Source organism: Triturus cristatus, chromosome 3_2, assembly GCF_964204655.1.
Source record: "Triturus cristatus chromosome 3_2, aTriCri1.1, whole genome shotgun sequence".
NCBI classification, from domain to species: domain Eukaryota; kingdom Metazoa; phylum Chordata; class Amphibia; order Caudata; family Salamandridae; genus Triturus; species Triturus cristatus.
The window spans coordinates 1,062,018,257-1,062,041,725 of NC_140584.1; the positions used below are offsets into that span (position 1 = coordinate 1,062,018,257).

The 23,469-nt window shown below is 48.9% G+C and overlaps 1 protein-coding gene across 7 annotated transcripts in view; it reads left to right on the top strand.

The window, feature by feature from the left end:
* GTF2I (general transcription factor IIi) overlaps positions 1 to 23,469 on the top strand; it is a 1,662,009-nt gene that overhangs the window by 17,220 nt on the left and 1,621,320 nt on the right. The gene's annotated exons all lie outside the window — the stretch shown is intronic.

A 23,469-nucleotide genomic window follows, 5' to 3' on the forward strand; every position in this document is an offset into this window, starting at 1 on the left:
GACCCTCGTGGGGGGATTCGGGCAAGTCTTCACTCAATGTATTGCTGGCCCTGGAGGAAAGCCACAGTGTAGCCAGTTTTTATTAATAAGAAGAAAAACCTACGGATAAGCATAAAACATAAGAAACCACCCACCAAACCCCCTTCCGAGCGTGTGTCTAAAGGTAGAAAGTGTTTGCCTCTGCAGTCTGCCCTCCAAGTCTGTCGGGCAGCTCTATTACAATCCGACACCCCTAGCTTCTCCTTGGGCATCCAATATTAACCTCCGTATGCGCAGATATATTTGGCAGGTCAACTCTCTGGAGAGGATGCTAATGAATGGGGCTCATATCTTAGAATATGCCGGTGTCTGTATTCGTCACTATGGACAGTCGCTCCATACCCAGCAGTAGCCAAAGTTGGTGGAGCCATTGCCCCGGAGTTTTGTCTGTTCCCCAATTGGCCACCAGAACCCAAATTGCAGCGTTCAGGGCAAGGGCTATCTGTTTCTCCCTCGTGGAGCGAAGTGGGAACGTGAGTGCGTTAGGGAATCCTAATATTGTGTATGTGTGGAATCAGGGGATCGTAGTGCTGAAGGCAGTGTCGTCTAGAATTTGTTCCCAGTATCTGGTTCGCTTCGGGCAATGCCAGAGGAGGTGGAGCAGAGTCCCAGGACTACCATATCCCTGCCAGCATTGGCCACTGCATTGTGTTCTTTTTCTGAATGTGTGAGGGGTTGTAGTAACAGTAAAAAATGACCTTGTAGGCAGTTTCTGTGAGCGTTGTGTGGTGCGCTCTGTAAAAGATATCTTCCCACTCTTTATTTGCCAAAGGTCGTCCAAGCTCCATTTCCAAGCGGATCTGACCTGGGGTTCTGTGGCATCTTTGACAAATGGAGAAAAATCTCTGATGTGAGCTTCTTGTCGTCTGCCTTAAACAGCCATATCTCGAAGGGAGTCAACGGTCGTCCCGCCTTATGGTGTACATCGAGTCGAAGCAACCAGTGTTTCAATTGTGTGTGGGTGAATTGGTCGGTTTCTAATGGGGAGTAGTCTATTTTGAGTTGGTCAAACAGTATAAGGCCTTCCTGGTCAGAGACATCCCACGCGCCGAGCTTGCATCTGCATGCGATACAGCGTTTGGCAGTATTTGGGGTTCGATCCGGTGGGAAGTCCGGATTCGCGAACAACGTGCCATGGGCGAAGGGAATGTAGTGAGTTCTGCTGCAAGCGCCACTTTGTCCCAGACTTTAGTGTCGGGTTGGTTACCAGGGAGGAATAGAGCCCCCAAGCCCTGCGGGGTCAGGTCAGCCACACCGCCCTCCAAATGTGGGAACCAGCGACCGGTTGGTCCACGAAGACCCAATGTTTCTCGGTCAGTGGGTGGTTCCACTCCACCAAGTATCGCAGCTGTGTTGCCTGGTAGTAGCGTAGCAAGTTTGGCACCGGGAGGCCCCCGCTTTGCTTCGGCCGCTGCAGAAGTTGCTTCAGCAACCGGGGCTTCTTCCTGCCCCAAAGAAAGTGTTCAATCTTCTTTTGGAGAGCGCTAACAAAGCTGGGCGGTGGGGCCAGGGGAAGCGTCTCGAAGGTGTATAGGGCACGTGGAAGGATGTTCGTTTTTATGGCTGCCATCCTGCCAAGCCAGGATAGTGGGAGCCGCTGCCATTGTGCTAGATCCCTGTGAATTTGGGTCGCAAGCACTGAGTAGGTGGCCGCTGCAGTTTTGGAGAGGCTATTGGTTAAGACTAGCCCTAAATAAGGTAGGTCCCTGGAGATCCACTGGAATGCAAACTGATCTCTCAATGTACGCTCTGTGGGAGGGTCAGCAGTGAAATTAAAAATTTGTGATTTCTGCATGTTTGCCTGAAAGCCCGAGATTGCCCCAAACTCCTGTACCTCTGAGACAGTATTAGGGAGAGAGAAAGATGATATAGTCCGCATACAGACTGATTAGATGATGGCCAGCTCTGTTTGGGATGCCCACCGCCTGAGGATTATCCCTTAGTCTCTGAGCAAGGGGCTCCATGTAAAGAGCAAAGAGGAGAGGGGCAACCCTGCCTCGCTCAATAGGTAATTCGCCAGACCTCACACTGATAACCCGCACTCTTGCACCGGAAGTGCTATAAATGCTCTTGATCCAACTCTCGAATACCTCGCCGAACCCGAAGTGTTTGAGAGTCGTGAATAGATAAGGCCACTGCACCTGGTCAAACGACTTTTTGGCATCGACCGCCAGCAATAGGGCTTCTTCGCATGATCGGTGGACCCTATCTATAAGATGGCAGATGCACTTAACATTATCCCCACATTCACGGGAAGGGATAAACCCTGTCTGATCTGGGTCTGTAAGTCCAGGCATGAGGGGATTAAGGCAGTCCGCTAGGACACTGACGAGCTTCGTGTTGATATTCAAAAGCGAGGTTAGTCGGTATGAGCTGCAGTGCCACAGGTTCTTCCCTTGCTTTGGGATGACCGTTATTGAGGCTTGCAACATAGTCAGTGTGCCCGTGTCAGCGAAGGAATTAAAAAGGCGGGTAAGGATCTGAGCGAACTCTGGACAGAAGGTATTATAAAAAGCCGCGCTGAACACGTCCGGACCCTGCAACTTCAATGGCTTCAAGCGGGCGATACCAGAGATCACCTCCAACACTCAAATTGGGTTGTCAAGTGCATCAGATTCTGTTGGGGGAAGGGGAGCAATTGGGCGGCCCCCAGAAACGCCCAGGGGTCTGTGGTAATAGCAGTGTCCCGTGCGTACAGTTCAGCACAATAGGTTTGGAATGTGGCCGCGATGCCATCTGCGTCAAACTTCGGGCCCGCATCCCTCTGGACAGAGTTAACCGAGTGCGCATACTGCTTACTACGAAGACGATGTGCCAACATACGACCACTTTTATTGCAACCTTAATTAAATTAATGCTGGAGTCACCGCATCGCGTATTCAGCTCTGTCCAGATCAAGGCGCTTCAACTGTAAACGCTCTCCCTCCAGTTGACGCCAGACCTGGGGAGCACCAGTACGCTTTTGAATGAATTCCAGGTCTAGCACCGAAGATTCCTTCCTCTTCTCCCCGTGTGTCTTATTTTCAATCGCAGCCTTCATAATGAGGAAAGCACAGTGGCGCCTGTGATTAGCTTGCAGAGTATCTCTAAGGGCTTCAACTGTATCAGGAGAATGTAGCAGGGTCTCACGAAGACGTCAAGGGGGTGTCTGTGTGGGCAGGGAGGACATGTGTAGTGTTGGTGTGATGGGAGCGAAGTCTGTCAGCAAGTAGGGTTCATTGGTAAAAGCAAGCACCTGATCCCATGCAGGCGGGGAAGCTTGGTCTAGTCGGGCAGAAGTCTTGTGTGCTGCTGAATAAATTGTATACTCCCCGTCTCCAGAGTTTTGAGCATGCCAAACATCGTGCAGGCCACATTCTGATAAACAGTCTAGGCTCTCTGGAGAGTGCGCTCCAGAGTGTCCTGTTCTGTGCCCCGACTGCTCCTGGTCCACATCCATCACTATGTTCAGATCCCCACACACCACCACCACCACTGCTGTATCCAGGGAGCTAAGCACTTTGGCCAGAGAGTCAGTGAGAAAGGAGTCTTGTCGCTTATTTGTGGCGTAGATCGACCACACTGTGAAATGGAACGTGCCCACTTGCATGTGTAGCGCTATTAGGTTGCCTTTAATTTCTGCAATAGGGCCGAAGACTGTTCTGGGGAAACGCCCGGAAAATAGAATAGCCACCCCCTCCCTTAATCCCCTCCCCCGGATGACCAGTATTGCTGCTGGAATCGTTTAGAGTGCATTCTATGTGTATACTTTGAGAGTATATGCGTTTTCTGCACCAGGCATATGTCCCCGCGGGAGAGTGGAGAGAATCGCAGACCTCTTGGTGGGGTTATTAAGGCCCCGTACATTGAGGCTAGCTATCTTCGTCTACATGATTCATGAGGGGGAGAGAGCTGTGAGGATGGGCATCTATGCCACGGAAGCTGTGAGTGGAGCAGCCAGGACACTCCTGTAAAGGAAACCCGGTGATGATCCATGTGTGTGTGGCCTGCCTGGTAGCGCGTGCCAGAAGGGGTACCCCAATAACAAACACCCCCCACAACAACAAAGAACAAATATATTTAAGAACGAAGGTAAGTACCTTAGAGTACTTAGCAATGGGAGATTCACAAGGGAAGGGGTCTGCCAAGGCGTCATGAGTCATTGGCTGAGTAGTAGTCTCGTTGCCTCCGCCCCCACCCTGCTAGAGACATCCTTACAAATAAAGCTCTTCCACAGTACCTTCTGAGGGGGAATCATTGTCGTCTTTGCCTTCTCTGGAGAGGGAGCGCCGCACCGCTGACCTCTCTATAACAATTGTAGCTGGGTCCGGATGGTTTCCTGTAATATCATATAATTCTCAGGATCTGCGTGTTTAGAAAACATACTCTGTAGGATTGGTGCTAGACTGATTCTGGACACCCCCACCGGGTATGTTGGCCTCTTGTATCAACTAGCTCACAGTGCCACTAGAATATCCTCTTACCAAGGAGAGAATAGTTCTTGGCAACCATCGAACATGACAACCCTAATCCCTCGGGACCGTGGAAATAATATACTACTTTTCGATCAGACACACGTGAGTACTTAGTTTCTTCTCAGAGAGATGCACATAATAAACAGGCTGGGCGTTTTCAATAAGTATTTATTGAACAGTTGTTGTTCTGGTGTAGATTAGATGAGCTGCAACAATCATTAGACAGTATAAGATATAAATGATTAGCAGTACAATAAAGGTAAATGGATGGTATAGCTCTACCATCTTACAATAATCTTGAATACATATGAATATATAAACCACATGATAAAAAGATGCGTACTCTTACGTTGCTTTCCTAACTAGATGTACCTAGCTTGCGTATGGGTGTGAAGCCAAGATTCCCTCTAGGATTCAGTCAACCACATTACCTGAAGTGAGAACCTGTGGGACCGCGTCTTGGTCTCGAGTTGGACTCCCCGCGAGGGATGTTAGACCACTGCGAGCTTGAGTGTCTGCATGCAGGAACCTCCGCGTCTCTGGACAGTGTGTTGACTGGGAAGTCTTGTTCTCCTCTCTCTATCTTAGCAAGATGTGATGTGTATATATACCCATAGGTCTCCCCAGGGGTCCTACCTCGCTGTATTACTGTGTCTGCCTAAGGATGACGTCGGGCATGCACTTTATACATAGATATTATACAGGAGATGGTAGTCCTGCTGTGCTTCCAAGAATCCTCCTGCATAATGTATGAGATTTCGAACTAGGGAAAGCCCGTGTTCTGAATGCAGTGTCGTATCTAGTTAAAAGGTCAGTCCCTGTAAACCGTTACAAGTGTAATGTAGGGCAGAATATAGGTGAAGGGTAATGAAGTTACCGGGGCCTATATTATGGTACCTATATAGAATATAACACACTGGGTTCCCCATTATTCTTTAAGTCCAGTCTGCAATAGTTCCAACAGTATGCAGATCCTCCGGAATTGGAGTGGGAGGGGCAAGCACTCGCGCCGGGGCGCAGTTGTGGACTATTGTAGGGCCAGCCTCTGGACCCAAGCCCGCCATGCATGTCCGGACCGATGTTGCGTGGTTGCCCCTCTGTCAGTTTCCCACCAGTCTGTAAATAAAGCAGATTGTGTAGCCACTTTCTGTCGTGCGTACCGGATGGACAGCCAGCCGAACAACCTTGCCGGCTCTGCCGCGCAGGGTCTTACCAAGGGCCTGGCAGAGAGGCTCCTTACAGACTGTCCTCTCAATGCAGAGCCTACTGGGCCCTCTAGGCAACACCAATGACTGAGCTACGGGGGGGCCCCGGGAAGACGCTCAACCCAGTCAGGGTAAACCGCCGCCGGTACACAGCCTGCGCCCAGATGCTTCTGTGCGGGGAGAGTTCCAAAGGGAAGGCAGCTAAAATATATAAAGGAGGGCCAATGAATCTTACAATCTGCTCTGGGTCCCCAGTGGGCGCCATGCTAGGGGCCCTCAACTCCGGTTAAGGGGACCTGCCAGGTCGCATCATAGAGGCCGGGGCCCTGCTGCTCTGGCGATCACTGCTGACAATAGGAGGCTCCACAATCGGGCTACTGCTCAGGTCCACCGCATTCAGTGGTACCTGCAGGAGGAAGGAAGCTGGGATAAGGGGGAACCCGCATTACCCATCCAACATTGGCAGCAACGTGGGAGCCATGTCAGGCCGATCCGTCAGATCCCAGGAGCACAATCATGAGTCCAGCTGCAGCCGGCTCCTGCTCTGGTCACAGGCCCGCTGGACCAACCTTTAGCTACGGAGAACAAAGGAGGCCCAGGACTTGCAGGCCTCTCCCTCCCCCTCTCCAGGCGTGCAGGGAGGGTTCTGTACTGCCCAGCCAGGTGTGCACCGCAACGGAAAAAGGGCTGCTCCTCCTCTCCTCGCTGCCCGGGTCTGGACTCAGCAAGCGGTGCGATCCGTGGTGGCCCCGTACTCGCACAGTCTCTCGAGCTTCACCTGCGCCTTCGGGGACTATCGATCTTGCTCTGGCAGCTTCGCGAACCCCCACTGGGACACGAGCCAAAGGTGACCCCTCCAGGGGAGTGTCACAGCAGCGGATGGTGCTAAGATAAAATTCTGGAAGACGGGCAGGGACGGAGCGACAACGAGACTCGTCGGTTCACGCCGCCATCTTGGCCACGCCCAACAGATCTTTAAAAAGGCAAATGAGTGATTTGACCACTTAAATGCAGCTGCAACAGTTTTTAATATAAAGCACTTTATTGCCAATTCTTCGCATATTTGTTTGAAGACAATTTTTTTTTTAATCAATGCTCCAAAACTTCCACTGTGAAATGACGACAATGAGCTCATGAAATATGTTTAATTCCACCTCCGCCCCCACGACCACAATTCACACCAGCTGCCTGCTCTCCTGGACCAACACCAACGACGACGACACCATCAAGATCATGAACACCATCCACTCCGGATCTCCGTCAGACCCATGCCCACACCGCGTCTTCAACTAAGCCAGCACCGCCATCGTACCCCATCTCTGGAAATCCATCAACATTTCCTTAGAGACCGCAACCTTCCCGAAAAGCTGGAAGCACGCAGAGATCAACGCCTTACTCAAGAAACCCAAGGTGGACCCCAAGGACCTCCAGAACATCCGGCCCATCTCCCTGCTCCCATTCCCGGCAAAGGTCATCGAGAAGACCGTCCACAAACCACTGACCCGCTACCTCGATGAGAACAGCATCCTGGACCGGTCCCAGTCCGGGTTCCGCAGTAACCACAGCACCGAAACTGCCCTAATCGCCGCCACCGATGACATGCTAGACAACGGAGAAACCGCTGCCCTCATCCTCCTGGACCTGTCAGCCGCCTTCAAATCTGTCTGCCACCGCACACTACGAACACCACGCCGGGATCCAAGAGAATGCCCTGGACTGGACCACCTCCTTCCTCTCCGGCAGAACACAGAGCGACCGACTTCCCCCTCTCCCCCCACCCCCTCACCCCCCCTTCCGCTCCGAAGCCACCAAGATCTGTGGCGTACCCCAGGGCTCATCCCTCAGCCCAAAGCTGTTCAACATCTACATGGCACCGCTCGCCCACGTCGCCCGACTGCACAACCTCAACATCATCTCTTACGCCAATGACACCCAGCTGATCCTCTCCCTCACCAAGGACCCCCCCACACTGCCAAAACCAACCTCCATGAAGGATTGAAGGCAGTCGCCGAATGGATGAGGAACAGCCGACCGAAGCTGAACTCTGACAAGACGGAGGTCGTCATCCTCGGATCCACCCCTTCAGCCTGGGACGACTCCTGGTGGCCGACTGCACTGGGAACAGCTCTAACACCCACCAAACATGCACGCAACCTAGGGGTCATCCTCAACTCCACCCTCTCCGTGACTAAGCAGGTCAACGCCGTCTCTTCCTCCTGCTTCAACATCCTCTGCATGCTCCGCAAGAACTACAAGTGGATCCCCACCGAAACGAGAAGAACGGTCACCCAGGCCCTCGTCAGCAGCAGGCTGGACTACGGTAACACCCTCTACGCAGGAGGCTCGGCCCAACTCCTGAAACGGCTTCAACACATCCAGAACGCCTCTGCACGCCTGATCCTCAACATCCCTCGCCGCAGCCACATCACACCCCACCTGAGACCTGCACTGGCTGCCCGTCAACAAGAGGATAACCTTCAAGCTCCTCACCCACGCACACAAGGCACTCCACAACCGCGGAGCAGCATACCTCAACATACTACTCCGCTTCCACACCCCCACCCGCCAGCTCCGCTCCGCCAACCTCGCCCTTGTCACAGTCCCCCGCATCCGAAGAGTGACCTCCGGCGGCAGATCGTTCTCCCACCTCGCCGCCAATACCTGGAACACCCTCCCCATCCACCTATGGCAGACCCAAGACCTACTGACCTTCAGAAGACTCCTCAAGACCTGGCTTTTCGAGCAGTAGCAGCATTCCCCACCCCCCAGCACCTTGAGACCCTCACGGGTAAGTAGTACGCTTTACAAATGCAATGATTGATTGATTGAGACTGCCCACATGTACAGTTCTCAGAATAGTGGGCTGTGTGGGTTAATGCTCCTGATTTTGGAATGTCTATTCTATCTGCAATTGAATACGTGAGTGCCAATTTATTGGCACTATTTCCACCGGTTTATTACACTGCCAGGAATATGTGCAATCTTAAATCAAAGTAAAATGGTACCCCACATTCAGCAGTTTACATATCAGCTGACTAAGCTACATCCATGCAGGAAACCACTGGGTATAAAACCTAACGAGAAGGTAGTTGCTTGAACTAACTTTGCAAAGAATGGTGTTGTAGCATGCAAAGAATACAAGTATTCCTTTAGACTTCAGAACACATAGAATATGTGGCTGATGGGCAGTGCCCTCCAACAGAAATCATGCCTCCTTAATATAATAAAAACCTTGCTTACAGTTCAGAAGTGTCAAGTCCACTAAAATGTCAGTGTTGATTGCTCCATGAGCAATGTTCATTATAAAATGCAACATTTGTTACACATTTCTCTACATGGTCTTCTAGAAGAAGACCATATTCTCTAGAAATGGTAACAATTTGCCTCACCAGGGAGCATAAGTGATGCCCTTGAATGGGGAACAAGACACCAGGCTGACAGCATAGTTACCAGTTTCACTGGAACAAGCAGTGCATAAGGTAGTGTTTACATTGTGCAGTGTTTTTGCATTGACAATCTATTGTACACCATATCAGAGTTATGCTGCGTGTGACAGACATGGTTTAGTTTGATGGCAGAGTAAGGTTTCTCATGCATTTTGCTGCCAAACTGCTGTAGTTTAAGGAGGCATGGCACTCCAAGGCAATGCCACCTCAAAGGGAGTGTTGGTGTACTACCACTGCATAGGCCGCCATCACAGAGAAAAATGATGCGAACCAAACGGTAATGCAAATTGTATGTTGGTCTTTCAATGCACCCTGAGAAATTAATAAGTCATTTGCGTCGGGTGGAAGAGGTATCGCTCTGGTTATACATAAATTATATGTTTACCCTTAATACAGCTGAGGGTACTATGATAGATGCGATATATACACACACACATCTCTATCTGGGGGTCGCCAATAGGTAGTTATAGTTTGGACCTAGTTTCAGTATGGAAAGCTTTTAATTTTTTGTTTTGCTACTAACTTTAGCACCGTTTGATGAATCTTCACGAAAGTTTATAAACTAGTGTGCCAGTCACTTCAGCTGCTATCAGAAAAGTTTTGGGGTGATTCGTCAAGCGGGGGGCATAGAAAAAGGAGAGTCCCATGCAATTTCCCATAGGGATTTTAGACATGATACAGCCCGAACCGCTGAACGGAATTTCACCAAATTTGACAGTTGGCTAGATCTTGGTCCAGAAAGAGTACTTTTTAGGTCAAGCCTGGGTTGCGCATGCGCTGCGAGCCATGATTTTTTATTTATTTCTGTAACCTGTTTTTTTATTAATTGGTAGTAAAGCAATCAGTAGCATTACAGAGATAAGTCTGTACTTGCAGTTCGATTCCAATGAACAGCCGTCTACATCTATACATATTAATCTCAGGCCGCCTCCTCCCAGGAGGCATTGGTCTTGCTCCAGCGCAAGGAATTGGTGAGTCACCTAGTGCAGTCCAGGGTCCTCTGGCTTGTCAGACTCTGTACCCCCCCCTTAGTAGGCGTGCATCAACTCAGTGTTCTGTTCCATAATAAAACCCGTAATAACCAACAAGGGGAACCCCCCCTCCCCCCCCCCCCTCCTCCCAATACTCCCCCTCCCCAGGCATGTCGCTTATTCATCTGATTCACTGCATTGCAATGCTAACCAGTCTTACAGGGCACCAGGCATGTTATTCCAAGTAATGTAGTTCCCTAAAAGGGTCCACCCCCTTCGGGCACCACGATCCCCTGGGCAGCCATCTTGTTCATTCAATAAATCAGGCACTCCATTCCCCACATCTGGGTCTGCCCCGTCAGGGGGTACTTCGTTATCGGCGCTTGGCTGCTTTAACACCTCTACTAATGCCGCCCATGCTCTCGCCGCCTCCAGTGTCTTTTCACTCCCAGTTCTCTGGCCCATTTGCAATCTAAAGATCCCTTCGCAATCCGCCCACCTTATAAGTTATCTAGTCCATCTCGGTATGCTAGGGATCTTTTTCGTGTTCCAAGGGCTAGTGAGTTCCCTTTTGGCTAACCCCAACCCCAGGTCTATAAATTTGCTAGTGACCTTATTCTTGGCAGTGTGAGGGAACCAGTGTAGGAAGCAACACCCTGGTGTCAGCGCTATGTCATGTTCTGTCGTGTTCTCTAGCCTAGTCGTTACCCCTTTCCAGAACCCTCCCAGTAGCGGGCAGTCCCAGAACATATGTAAGAACCCCACATTTTCCAGGCTACACCGTGGGCATGCGGCTCGGACCCCAAAGTATGCGTTATACTTGCACTGGGTAAATAACTCTGCGAGCCATGATGTATTGGAGTATGGAATAGAAGCACTTATAATGCCAATAGCTTAAACTCTCGCAAATGCGAGACCTATTGCATTGTAAATGCTTATTGTAGTTTGGTGTAAATTTGTTCACTAGTTTTGGAGCTATTGAAGAAAAAAGACAGATCACAAAATGAGATCTGATTGGCTGCCACCACCTTAACCAGGAAGTGGTTGCAGCCACCTCAGGACTTGTAACAAGCAAAAACAAGCATTGAAAATGCAATAGGTCTCACCCTCACTTAAGTTAAAGCAATTAGGTTTGTAATTAGGTGGCGCTTTAGCTTTGCTTTTATTGGTGTTTTTCAAACTTTCATGTACATAACATGCATATGTATGCATGCTTTTATATAGATATGCAGATGTGTGTGTATATATATATATATATATATATGTTTATATATGTATGTAAATATATACATATATATATATATTTATATTTATTTTACCCACTGGCGGTCGCCAGTAGGTAGTTATAGTTAGGACCTATTTTCCATAGGAAATCCGCAACATTCTATTTGGAATAACTTTGGCACCCGTTGACGAATCTTCGCGAATTTTCTCAAAACTTTTGACCATCTCCGGTCCGCTCCTATCCTGAAAGTCTCGTGATGATTCGTGTAGCGGGGGCTGAGAAAAAAGGGGGGTCTCAAAAATGTGTTTTCCCCGTGCAGTTTCCCATAGGACCTTTAGCCGCAGCTACAGCCCGAACTGCTGAACAGAATTACACCAAATTTGGCAGAATGGTAGACCTTGGTTAAGAGTCGTGCCTTTTGCTTAAATGGTGTAAATCCATTCAGTAGTTCCTGAGAAAATCAAAATCACATATCTGGGCGGAGCCTAACCACACATCTCATTGTGAGATCTGATTGGCTGTCAGTACTTCATCCAAGAAGTGTTGGCAGCCATCTTGGGACCAATATACATGATAGCACCTCATTAAAAAGCATTGCAGTTAGTAGAACGTTTTAAGACTTTAGTTACATTATAAATCATTTGTTGATGGTACCATACTCCTTTTTAGGTCTCGCCTGACCCAGCGCATGCGCTGGTCTGGCGAGACTTATTGAGAGGGCTCCAAAAAGTGCTACTAGGCCAGCATAGAGCTACAGAGCGCGGGCGCGCGCGCGGTGCTTTACCGCAATTAATTTCACTTTCGCGGCCGCAGGGCCGCTTTGATGTTTGATCGCGATTGCGATCACACGGCCTGGCATAACCAATAGGTCTCGCTTTTGGGACCTTATAAGTATTTAGTTATGCAACTGTTGCCTGGCTAAACACTTATAAGGTCCCAAAGGTGAGACCTATTGGCTATGCCAATGCTTGTTGGAATTGTGGTGTGTTCTAAGGTGATTTTACCATGTGAAAAAGCCTTCTGCTGTGATATCATGAATCATGTTTGAGAGAGAACTATTTTCTCATGCTTTTCCCACAAAGGTTTGGAAGGTGATCTATAAGCTAAACTGAGAGCATATTTTCTGTAAATTGACATTATCTTTCTCAGTCATGTGAAAATGAAGTCTGACATTCTCAGTAACACATGTACATCCAACAAGGGCAGACACTGTCCGGTGATTCCTTTGTGTTCTACTGCAGCATCCCAGAGTGTTCTAAAGAACAACTAGAGCGCTAACAGTCCTACTTATGACAAACGTATTGCACACCTGAAGCCATCTTGATTGGAATAAAGTGGTAACTCTTAAAACATTTAATTTAAAAAGGAACAAAATGAGGGGGTTTATTTTGCCATAGAAAGTATGATTAGTGCTGCAGAAAGAAAAATTAGGGCACATTTTGAGTGACTTCCCAAATCCTCTTCTATGTCATTAAAAAATTCTGACCTGCAGACTGAAATATGCACTTTCAATACCAGCAGCAGACTTCCCTGGTGAGCAGTAGCTTTACTACAGTCATCTAATAAGCAACTAGAGTGCTAACATTCTGAATTTATGGCAAATGTGTGACACGTCTGAATGCCTTCTTGATGGAATCCAAAGTAAAAAAACAAGGTATTTCCTACTGAGGAGACTGTAGTAAATTAGGAAACTTCATAACAAATAAGTCTCCCAAGATGGCCACCAGAGACAAAAGCGCCCAAATGTAGCCCAAATATCACCCAGATGTAGCCCAAGTATAGCCCAATGACAGAATGTCCCAGAGTGTTCTAACGAACAACTAGAGCGCTAACAGTCTTACTTATGACAAAAGTATGGCACACTTGAAGCCATCTTGATTGGAATAAACTGGTAACACTTAAAACATTAAATTTACAAAGGAACAAAATGAGGGGGTTCAGTTTGCCATAGAAAATATGATTAGTGCTGCAGGAAGAAATATTAGGGCACATTTTGACTTCTCAAATTCTCTTCTATTTCATAAAAAAATTCTGACAAGTAGACTGAAACATGCACTTTGAAAACCAGTAGCAGACTTCCGTGGTGAACAGTAGTTTTACTACAGTGATCTAATGAGCAACTAGAGTGCTAACATTCAGAATTTATGGCAAATGTGTGACATATCTGAATACCTTCTTGATTGAATCAAAGTTAAAAACTGAAAGCATTTCCTACTGAGGAGACTGTAGTAAATGAGGAAATTAGGAAACTTCATAACAAATAAATCTCCCAAGATGGCCACCAGAGACAAAATAGCCCAAATGCAGCACAAATATCACCCAGATGTAGCCCACATGTAGCCCAATGACAGAAGTGTGCAAAACACTTATTTTTTGTGTTTTTGCTGTTTTATATAGTGCAGACTTGTCAGGTATTGGAATGCTTTACATGAGCATTGGTTACATCACACACGATCAAATCCATTTTGGTTGTAGACATGGGGTGATTAAGTGATCTGACCAGAATCACAGAATATTGAGCTGAAGCAGAAACTCCAACCTGGTTCCCCAGTTGCAAAGCCTGCAGCTCTGGAAGTAACACCACATCCTCTCCCCTAAGTGCAACATTTAATCAAGTGGTCAACTGGATAAAAAAACATAAAGATAACAAATAATTTAAAAGTGCTTTGTCGCTATTTGAAAACTCAGAAAATATGTCCTCATTTTAGTTTTTTAGAGCACTAACCATAATTGTGATGCAAACCAGACCCTCTCATATATGTAATTTCTAAAGGAAATGCTCTAGGTATTAGTTTTGATTACATCAAGATGACGTCAGGCGTTCCACACTTTTGTAATAAATATAGAATGTTAGCAATGTAGTTGTTCATTAGGATACTTTTGAGAGGCAGAGGCCAGGGGCACGGACTCTGAAAATTGAAGGCAGGTAGGAGGGTGCAGAGGCAACAATTTGACCACACTGGGCAGGCAGGAAGAGCAGTGGCAGCACAACAGACTATGGAGGGCAGTGGAAAGGTGGGCAGGGGCAACAAACCAACAATATAGGACTGGCAAGAGAGGCTGTGGCAATATAATAGACCATTGTGGGCAGAACGAAGAGGCAGTGGTAGTACAATCATACATGCCAACAGACCCGATTCAGCCAGGAAACGTCCAATGATTTTAAGATCAAATGGGCTTTATTTGATCTTTCTCCTGTCTACAATCTCCTCTCTTTCAATGTAACTCCAAGGGGAAAATCAATACCCCAGTTTTTTTTCAAAATCTTCCTCTTACCAAGTTCAAAATGTTCGTAAGTATGGTACATTGGATCATGGAAGACAGGAGGAATTGGGGTAGGGACATGGACTCGGATAACAGAGGACAGGAGGGACATGGAGAGGTGCACCAAACTGACCCTAAAGGACAGGCATCAGGGTTTGCAGAAGCACAATACACCACACAGGGCATGTGGGACGGGAGTGCAGCACAACAATCCATAGAAAGCAAAAGGGAGGGGACAGGACAAAAATTTGACAAACTATGCAAGAAACCCCCCTCACGGTTAATAAAACACACATCCACCGCTGGATGTGTAACACTTTTTATTTTACTCTCTGGAAAGGAGACAAACCTCACTTGAGAGTCACAGCGCACTCCTGGCTGAGCCCAATGCTGTGTTACACCCACCAGTGCCCGCCGAGTGCCACACACCTCTGTGTTGTATTCCACCAGCTAGTGCGTATGCTATGACACTCTCTAGCCCATGTGCACTGTAACACCACCCCGTGAATATGTCATGCCACACTTGCCTTCGCACGGGTTACATTGCCCCATCTAACGTGCCTTCCTCGATGACTATGTTATAACGCACAGCGCTATGCCATACAGATTACAATCTGGGATCCATATCTTTGTCACAGTGCATATGCAACGTTACACTCCCCAGCACATGTGCGGGGGTCCGTAGGGGATCCGGAGTGGATGGTGTTCATTGTGCGTGTTGTGTCTTCGGTGCTGACTGGGGTCCAGGTGCGGAGGGTGGCGGTGGGGGGCATCGGTTCGGTGGTGAGGTTCGTGGTTGGTGGGCCGAAGCTGTTGTGAATGTTGGCGATCTTGTCGTGGAAGAAGGCTGCGAGGGAGTCGCAGAGGTCTTGCGAGGGAGTGATGTCATTGTTTCCGGCGTCTGGGTTGGAGAGCTCTTTGACGATGCTGAAGAGTTCCTTGCTGTTGTGGGTGTTGTTGTCCAGTCGTTCCTTGAAGGCTGTCTTCTTTGTGGCGCGGATCAGTTGGTGGTGTTTGCGGGTAGCGTGTTTGAAGGCCGTCCTGTTGTCCGTGGTCTGGTTGGTGCGCCAGGTGTTCTCCAGGGAGCGGCAGTTCTTCTTGGAGGTGATGAGCTCGTCGGTGAACCAGGAGGCTTTCTTGCTGCCGCGTCTGCTGGGGGGGGTTCTTCTTCAGTGGTGTGAGGGCGTCTGCGCAGTTGGTGATCCACTGTGTGAGGTTGTTGGCTTTGTTGGGGTCTGTTGAGCTGGTGGGGGGGTTCTGGCTGAGGAAGGTGGTGAGCTGGTCGCCGGTGATCTTGTTCCAGCTCCTGCGGGGGGCTTGTTGAGGGTGGTGGTGGGTCGTCGTTTTACTGAAGCTGAAGTGGACGCAGCTGTGGTCAGTCCACTGGAGATTAGTGGAGTGGCTGAAGGTGACATATTTGCTGGATGAGAAGACTGGGTCAAGCGTGTGGCCGGCGTAGTGGGTGGGGGTGGTTACCAGTTGCTTGAGTCCGAGGTTGTCCAGGTTGTCCAGCAGAGCAGTGGTGTTGCGGTCCTTGTTGTCCTCCAGGTGGAAGTTGAGGTCCCCCAGGAGGATGTAGTCGGTGGAATTGATGGCGTGCGGGCTGACGAAGTCTGTGATGTCTTCGCTGAACTGTGTGCGTGGTCCCGGTGGTCTGTAGACGAGGGCGCCTCTGAGCGTGGTCTAGGGGTCGGTGTGTATCTGGAAGTGGAGGTGTTCGGCGGAGGTGAAGGTGTCATCGGAGTTGGTCGTGATGCGGATGGTGTTCTTGTGGATGATGGCGATGCCGCCTCCTGTCTGGTTGACGCGGTCCTTCCTGGTGATTTTGTAGCCTTCCGGGACGGCGATGGCGACGTCGGGCGCTGAGGAGGCGTTCATCCAGGTTTCCGTCAGGAAGGCGATGTCTGGTGCTGTCGAGGAGGTTCCAGAGTTCGACGGCATGCCTGTGAACGGAGCGGGTGTTGAGCAGGATGCACATCAGGTGTTTGTTGCTGGGGCTCGGTTTAGCAGGTGCGGTGCTGGGTCGGAGGCCGGTGAAGCGGCAGGTCAGGCAGGTGAAGGGTCCGTGGGTGCGTCTCGGGGTGGCTCGGTAGCAGGCGGTGTTTCGGCCGGCGTAAGTAAGGAGCCGGGAGGGAGGAGCAGCTGGGTGACGGGAGCGGGGCGGCGAATGGAATCACAGGGGGGCGGGGCCGCAGGGAGGCAGCGGCGGGAAATTCCAAGAAGCAGCGGGCAGCGGGAAATTCCCAGGAGCAGCGGGCAGCGAGCGAAGGAATCTGCAGGCAGGAGGGGGCAAAGGCAGGCAGGAGCGGCAGCAGTGAGTGGGGCGACCAAGCCCTGTGGAGGGCTGAGCGGATAAACCGGGGCGTGAAATATAATATGTAATACATTGTGTGCAATGACAGATTCCTTGGAGAGTGCGAGATAGCACAGGCACTAGCGCGTGCTATTTGATATGCGCCTTAGAGTGTAATATGCACAGGGCAGTGTTGTGTAACCTAGCTAGTCTCTAAAGTTGTAATATAAAATATGTGCTGGGGAGTGTAACGTTGCATATGCACTGTGACAAAGATATGGATCCCAGATTGTAATATGTATGGCATAGCGCTGTGCGTTATAACATAGTCATCGAGGAAGGCACGTTAGATGGGGCAATGTAACCCGTGCGAAGGCAAGTGTGGCATGACATATTCACGGGGTGGTGTTACAGTGCACATGGGCTAGAGAGTGTCATAGCATACGCACTAGCTGGTGGAATACAACACAGAGGTGTGTGGCACTCGGCGGGCACTGGTGGGTGTAACACAGCATTGGGCTCAGCCAGGAGTGCGCTGTGACTCTCAAGTGAGGTTTGTCTCCTTTCCAGAGAGTAAAATAAAAAGTGTTACACATTCAGCGGTGGATGTGTGTTTTATTAACCGTGAGGGGGGTTTCTTGCATAGTTTTTGTCAAATTTTTGTCGAATCCCCTTTGAATGGCTTGGTGTACGTGTGTATTAAATGTGCCCGTCAATAGCTATCCATGCTTTTATAAATAAACAACAAGGGTGTCTACTTGGAGAGTACCCACCGGCGATGGCGCCGGGATTTGGCACGGTAGGGCGTCAGACACGTCAGAGCTTCACTAGCGGTGTAAATACATTTCACGTGGATTCATTGTATGCATAGTCGCGTTTTAATGAATATCACGCAAATCGTCATGGTGATAGGTACATACGGTTTGTCCAGCATGTCCTAGGTGTTTCTATAAATATATATTTTTTTTAAATAATAAAAAACAAAGGCCAGCCCTGGGGGATGGGGTCCCCACGGCCATAAGTGGCCTGAGGAGGGGGGCAACGCAGCCCCCCTCCTAAAGATTTTTTTTTTTTTTTTTTTTTTAAAAAGGCCATGCCCCGGGGGTTGGGTTCCCCGGGGCAGATTAAGGCCTTGGTAGGGGGGGGGGGGGGGGGCCACACGGCCCCCTTCCAATTTTTTTTTTTGTTCTTTAAAAAAAATGAGAGGGCAGGCCCTGGGGAATGGTGTCCCCAGGGCCAATAAATTAGAAAAAGAAGGGGGGGGGGCACACAGCCCCCCTTCTTAAAAAAAATAAAATCAATAAAAGACCGGCATCGTGCCGGAGGCCACGCCCCCTCCTTGCAGCACTCTGCAAACGCGCCCCCTCGCCAGTTGTAAGTTGGGGAATTGATTCCCCTTCAATACTGAAGGTCCCTGAGGGCCAACTAACCAAACGGGTATCTCCAGTATGCGCCAGGGAGCTGTGTTACAGACAGGTGTTCTGAGGCCACGCCCCTTTTTACACCTCTCTGCAACGCAGCTCTGGTGCTTACTGGAGGTACCTAGTGGGCTAGTTTGACCCTAGGACCCTTAGGATTCAAGGGGACTTAATCTCTCAACTTAGAACGGCCACAGGGCGCGTTTACACAGTGGTGAAGGGAGAGGACGGGGCCTGAGGTGACGTGTGCAAACACGCCCTGTTCGCGTTTTAAGTTGGGGATATAGTTCCCTTTCAATCCTGAGGTACCCTGGGGGCCAACTAGCCCACCAGGTGCTTCCAGTAAGCGCCACTGCTCTGCGTTGCAGAGAGGTGGTCCAGGCCGTGCCACTTTCTACACCTCTCTGCAATGGCGCTTACTAGTGGGCTATTTTGCCCCTAGGCACCCTCAGGATTCAAGGGGACTTAATCTCCCAACTTAAAACGGCCACAGGGCGTGTTTACACAGTGGGGAAGGGACGGGACGGGGCCTAAGGTGCCGTGTGCAAACACTCCCTATAGCACGTTTTAAGTTGGGGAAATAATTCCCCTTCAATCCTGAGGGCCCCTGGGGGCTAACTGGCCCACCAGGTGCTTCCAGTAAGTGCCACTGAGCTGCGTTGCAGAGAGGTGGTCCAGGCCGTGCCACTTTCTACACCTCTCTGCAACGCAGCACTGTGGCGCTTACTGGAGGTACCTAGTGGGATAGTTGGACCCTAGGGACCCTCAGGATTCAAATGAACTTAATCTCCCAACCTAAAACGGCCACAGGGCGTGTTTACACAGTGGGGAAGGGAGGAGACGGGGCCTGAGGTGACGTGTGCAAGCATGCCTTATGGCGCGTTTTAAGAGGTAGTTTTAATCCCCCTGCCCTATTATATACTAAGGGCTTACAGAGTAGGTCATGCGAATCACAGGGCGACCCCAACGCATAGTGTTCCCTAGTGTATGTAGGTGTTTTCACTGTATTTTAACATAGCACTGGCGCTAGGACTGGTTAGTCAGACTCAGTTACCACCAGTGTACGTCTGAAAGTTGAGGGTACAGGATGATTTTGCAACAAGACTTCTTTCTGCTCTTCTGATTGTTCTTTCTGCACGTTATCCTTCTTCCTGCACTTTTCTCCGTCCTTGAGGACTTCTGTTGCTTCTTTCTGCATTTCTTTTGGTGCGTTTTTTCTTCTTTCTTCACATGTCCTATCTCTATAGGCATAGTTAGAAATTAGCATTTAAAAAACCTTTGAAATTTACTGAAAAAACCATAGGTTTCAGGCACGTTATAGTTAGGAATTAGCATTTAAAAAACCTTAGAAATTCACTGTAAAAACCATAGGTTTCAGGGGCATTATAGTTAGCTGGACTTTTCACTCGTACAAAACCATTGCAATTCCCCTGTTATAGTTAGTTCAGCTAACTATAACTCGTGTGCCCGCAATGCACTGCTGATGATGTCACATATTACATCACAAGATGGTGTCGGACTGTCCACAGTCCATAGGGGCACGCGCATGCTGTCTGCATTGGACAGATGGCGAGAGCAGCCATCTTTGTCCATGCAGGCGCGTGCATACAAGCGTTGGGGATAATCGATTCCAAAAGGTCTCTGACGAGAACAGGCGAGACCTAAAATTAAGAGATGGGGAAGGGTAGAGATACCCTGACCCCCTGGGCCTGGTGTTGGGGGTAGCGACCACGCCAAGACCCAAAAACATTTGTAATTTTTGAAAATACTTTTTCACCCTCCCCCCCCCCCCCCCCCCCCCTCCACTTTCTCAGTGGGCCAAGTCCCAGTGGGGAGCAGCCCACGTGGCTCTCCTCTCCAGGTCGATTTCAGCCCTGGGGACCCCCTGTGACATCAGCCCCCCCCCCACCCCAGGGATTTGGCCATTATATATATATATATATATATATATATATATATATATATATATATATATATATATTCACTGAAAAAACCATAGGTTTCACACATGTTATAGTTAGCGGAAATTTTACTGATAAAAAACCAATGAAATTCCCCCGTTATAGTTAGTGCAGGCAACTATAACTCACGCGACCGCAATCCTCTGCTGATGCTAATACTGTATTTAGACACTTATTTGCCCATGTCTTCTTCCATTAAATTTTAGCTATACATATATTACAAATATTTTTTTTTCATAAAGACACATATGTCATCAGCAGAAGATTGCGGTCGCGTGAGTTATAGTTGCCTGCACTAACTATAACGGGGGAATTTCATTGGTTTTTTATCAGTAAAATTTCCGCTAACTATAACATGTGTGAAACCTATGGTTTTTTCAGTGAATTTGCAAGGTTTTTTAAATGCTAATTCCTAACTATAACGTGTGTGAAACCTATGGTTTTTTTCAGTGAATTTGTACGGTTTTTTAAATGCTAAGTTACTTTACGCCATTCGTGGCGTGCGCGCCCACTTAACGCAGTTCGTTCCGTGCGCGCACAGTGAGCATGCGGTGCGCTTCACGCACCGCGCGCCCACTTTACGCAGTTAGTGCCGTGCACGCACGGTGGGCACGCGGTGCGCTACGCGCACCGCGTGCCCACGTTACGCTAGATGGGCCATGTACGCACGATGCGCTTCGCGCACCGTGCGCACATGGAGGACATATTATGCGCTTCCTTGTGATAGGTAATCTGTTGAAATTTTTTGGGGAAATGCTGTGCTCTTATATGTCATGCACAAATGGTGGCCTTCGGCCACCATTTGCACACGGGGTGGAGAGAGTGGGTTTTTTTTTTTTTAATAATTTTTCACCGTACGCGTACGGTAAGCGTACGGTAAGCGTAATCGGCGAAATTTTCAAAAAATAAAAAATTACCGTTTTTTGCCTTGGGGGATCTTTGAAGACTCAACTAACATGGTTATGTGCATGGGCGCTGTCTAAACAGCCCCTTTATATGTTTTTGGCATTTGTTTATCAGCTCCCCCCTCGGAGTGCGAGAGAGAAAATGGCGGCCGCCGCTTCCTGGTTTCGACGATTCGAATGTTTATTAAGATCTAAGGGCCAATCAGAATCGCGCTCGCGCACGCCACCGTACGCGTATGGTAAGCGCACCGTAAGCGCACCGTAAGCTGGCTCAGATATATATATTGATTTAAACGCTATTTTCTCAGAATCTACTGAACAGATTTACACCAAACCTACAAAAGGCACTTCCTTGACCTGAGGACTACCTCTCTGCCAAATTTCAAGTAATTCTGTTCAGCCGTTCGGGCTGTAGCTGTGTCTAAAGGTCCTATGGAAAAATGCATGGGAAAAACGCGTTTTGGGACCCCCCTTTTATCTCAGCCCCCGCTTGATGAATCCCCCCGAGACTTTCAGGGTAGGAGCGGAGCGTAGCGCCCCACCTATTTTGAAAAATTCGCAAGGATTCGTCGACCGGCGCAAAAGTTATTCAAAATAGAATGTTGCGGATTTCCTATGGAAACGTGGTCCTAACTATAACTACCTACTGGCGACCGCCAGTAGGTAATATATATATGAGGTATGTGGCCCCCCAGGGCTGATTTTGGCCCTGGTGACCCCGTCCCATGATACCAAGCAATCATTTAAAAAGTGGAGAGCGGGTGGAGGGTACATTGTGGCTGTTCCGCTCTTTGGCGGGTGAGGAAGGTATCCCACTGGGGCAGTGCCTAAAGCATGCCTCCTGGATAGCTACATTGAGATGCTGCTGGGGGTGGGGGGGGGGGATATATTCCGCAGGAGCCCCCGACGCACCTTCATAAAATCGTTTATGGAGTCCATTAGAGAATACACCTTTACTGATTCAACACATTTGCGTACCATATGGGAGACAGACCTTGCCCAGGGAATGGGTTATGTATCTGGAAAGCCCTAGACAGATTCATAGGAATGCAAGATTTAGGTTAATTCAATTCTACTTGGTTCATAGGGCCTACCTATCCCCAGACAAAATCAACTGGTTCTTTAATAGGGTAGATGCTTGCTGCCCGCGATGCAAACTGATAGATGCTGAACTTTTACATTTGATATGGACATGCCCCAGACTATAGAGCTGTTGGCTTGGATTGGTTCAGTTACTAACTACCAGCACAGATGGAGCACTACCAAATACATGGGTGGCTTGCATAACCGGTATGTTCCCCAGAGATAAAAAAAAAACACACGGCCTCCTACCGTTTTCTAGATTCGGGCTGGCGGTGGCCCAGTAGTTGGTCACCCACCGCTGGAAAGCAACTGACACACCTTTGCTCACAGCCTGGGCTCATTTGATGTCCAGCTGGGCTAAAGCTGAGGCAACCTCATTGTTGAGAGAAGACACACTGGGGCTCCGTAAGTATCCCATTTCGGCATCATGGGGAGTGATGCGGACGGCGCTACAAGTGGCATTGGTCCCGGACGACCCTCTGACTACTCCTGACACCATTCCTACTAGCCCACACAGGGAATACCGTGTGCACAGTCAACAATGAGTTCTAAACTAAGTATGATGCATACCATCTGATGAAGCATTTCGCTGAAATGTTACACTGAGATTGATGTAACTAGGATCGTGTGAAGAATGATATTGTCATAGAAACTGATAATTTCCCCCCTCCCTTTCTCAGCACTCATTATTTTTTGCAGTTGACCCTTATGATTAGATGTTTATAGTTCTGTTATAATCTGGTTGCTTATGCAATAGTCATGAGACTATGGCATAGCCGAGAGGAGTCACTGGAAATATACAGATAGAACATTTTGGGGAGTGAACTGTGCACTTCCGTGGTGCCTGGATACTGATCCAATAGCAGGCCTTGAATGTTGATATATAATTTTGGTATTGCAAAGTGTATTGGCATGCTGTCTGAATATGACGGAGTCAAGATATTATCCATCTGTGCAATGATATAATGCAATTTTTAATGCTGTAATTTGTCGTACTACATGGCCGGCCCGCATGGAGCAGCATTTTTAGCTGCTCCCTGCTGGTGGCAAAAATGCCTGCTCCCACTGGAGGCAGGGAGCCCGCTTGGGCCGCGGGGGCCTTGAGGCCACCCCTTTATCCCCCAACTATAATGTGGCAGGTGTCCTAGGTGGGCCCTAGGGCACCCACTCTTTGTTGGTTGGCCCCCGGGTGTTGGGGTCTCAGG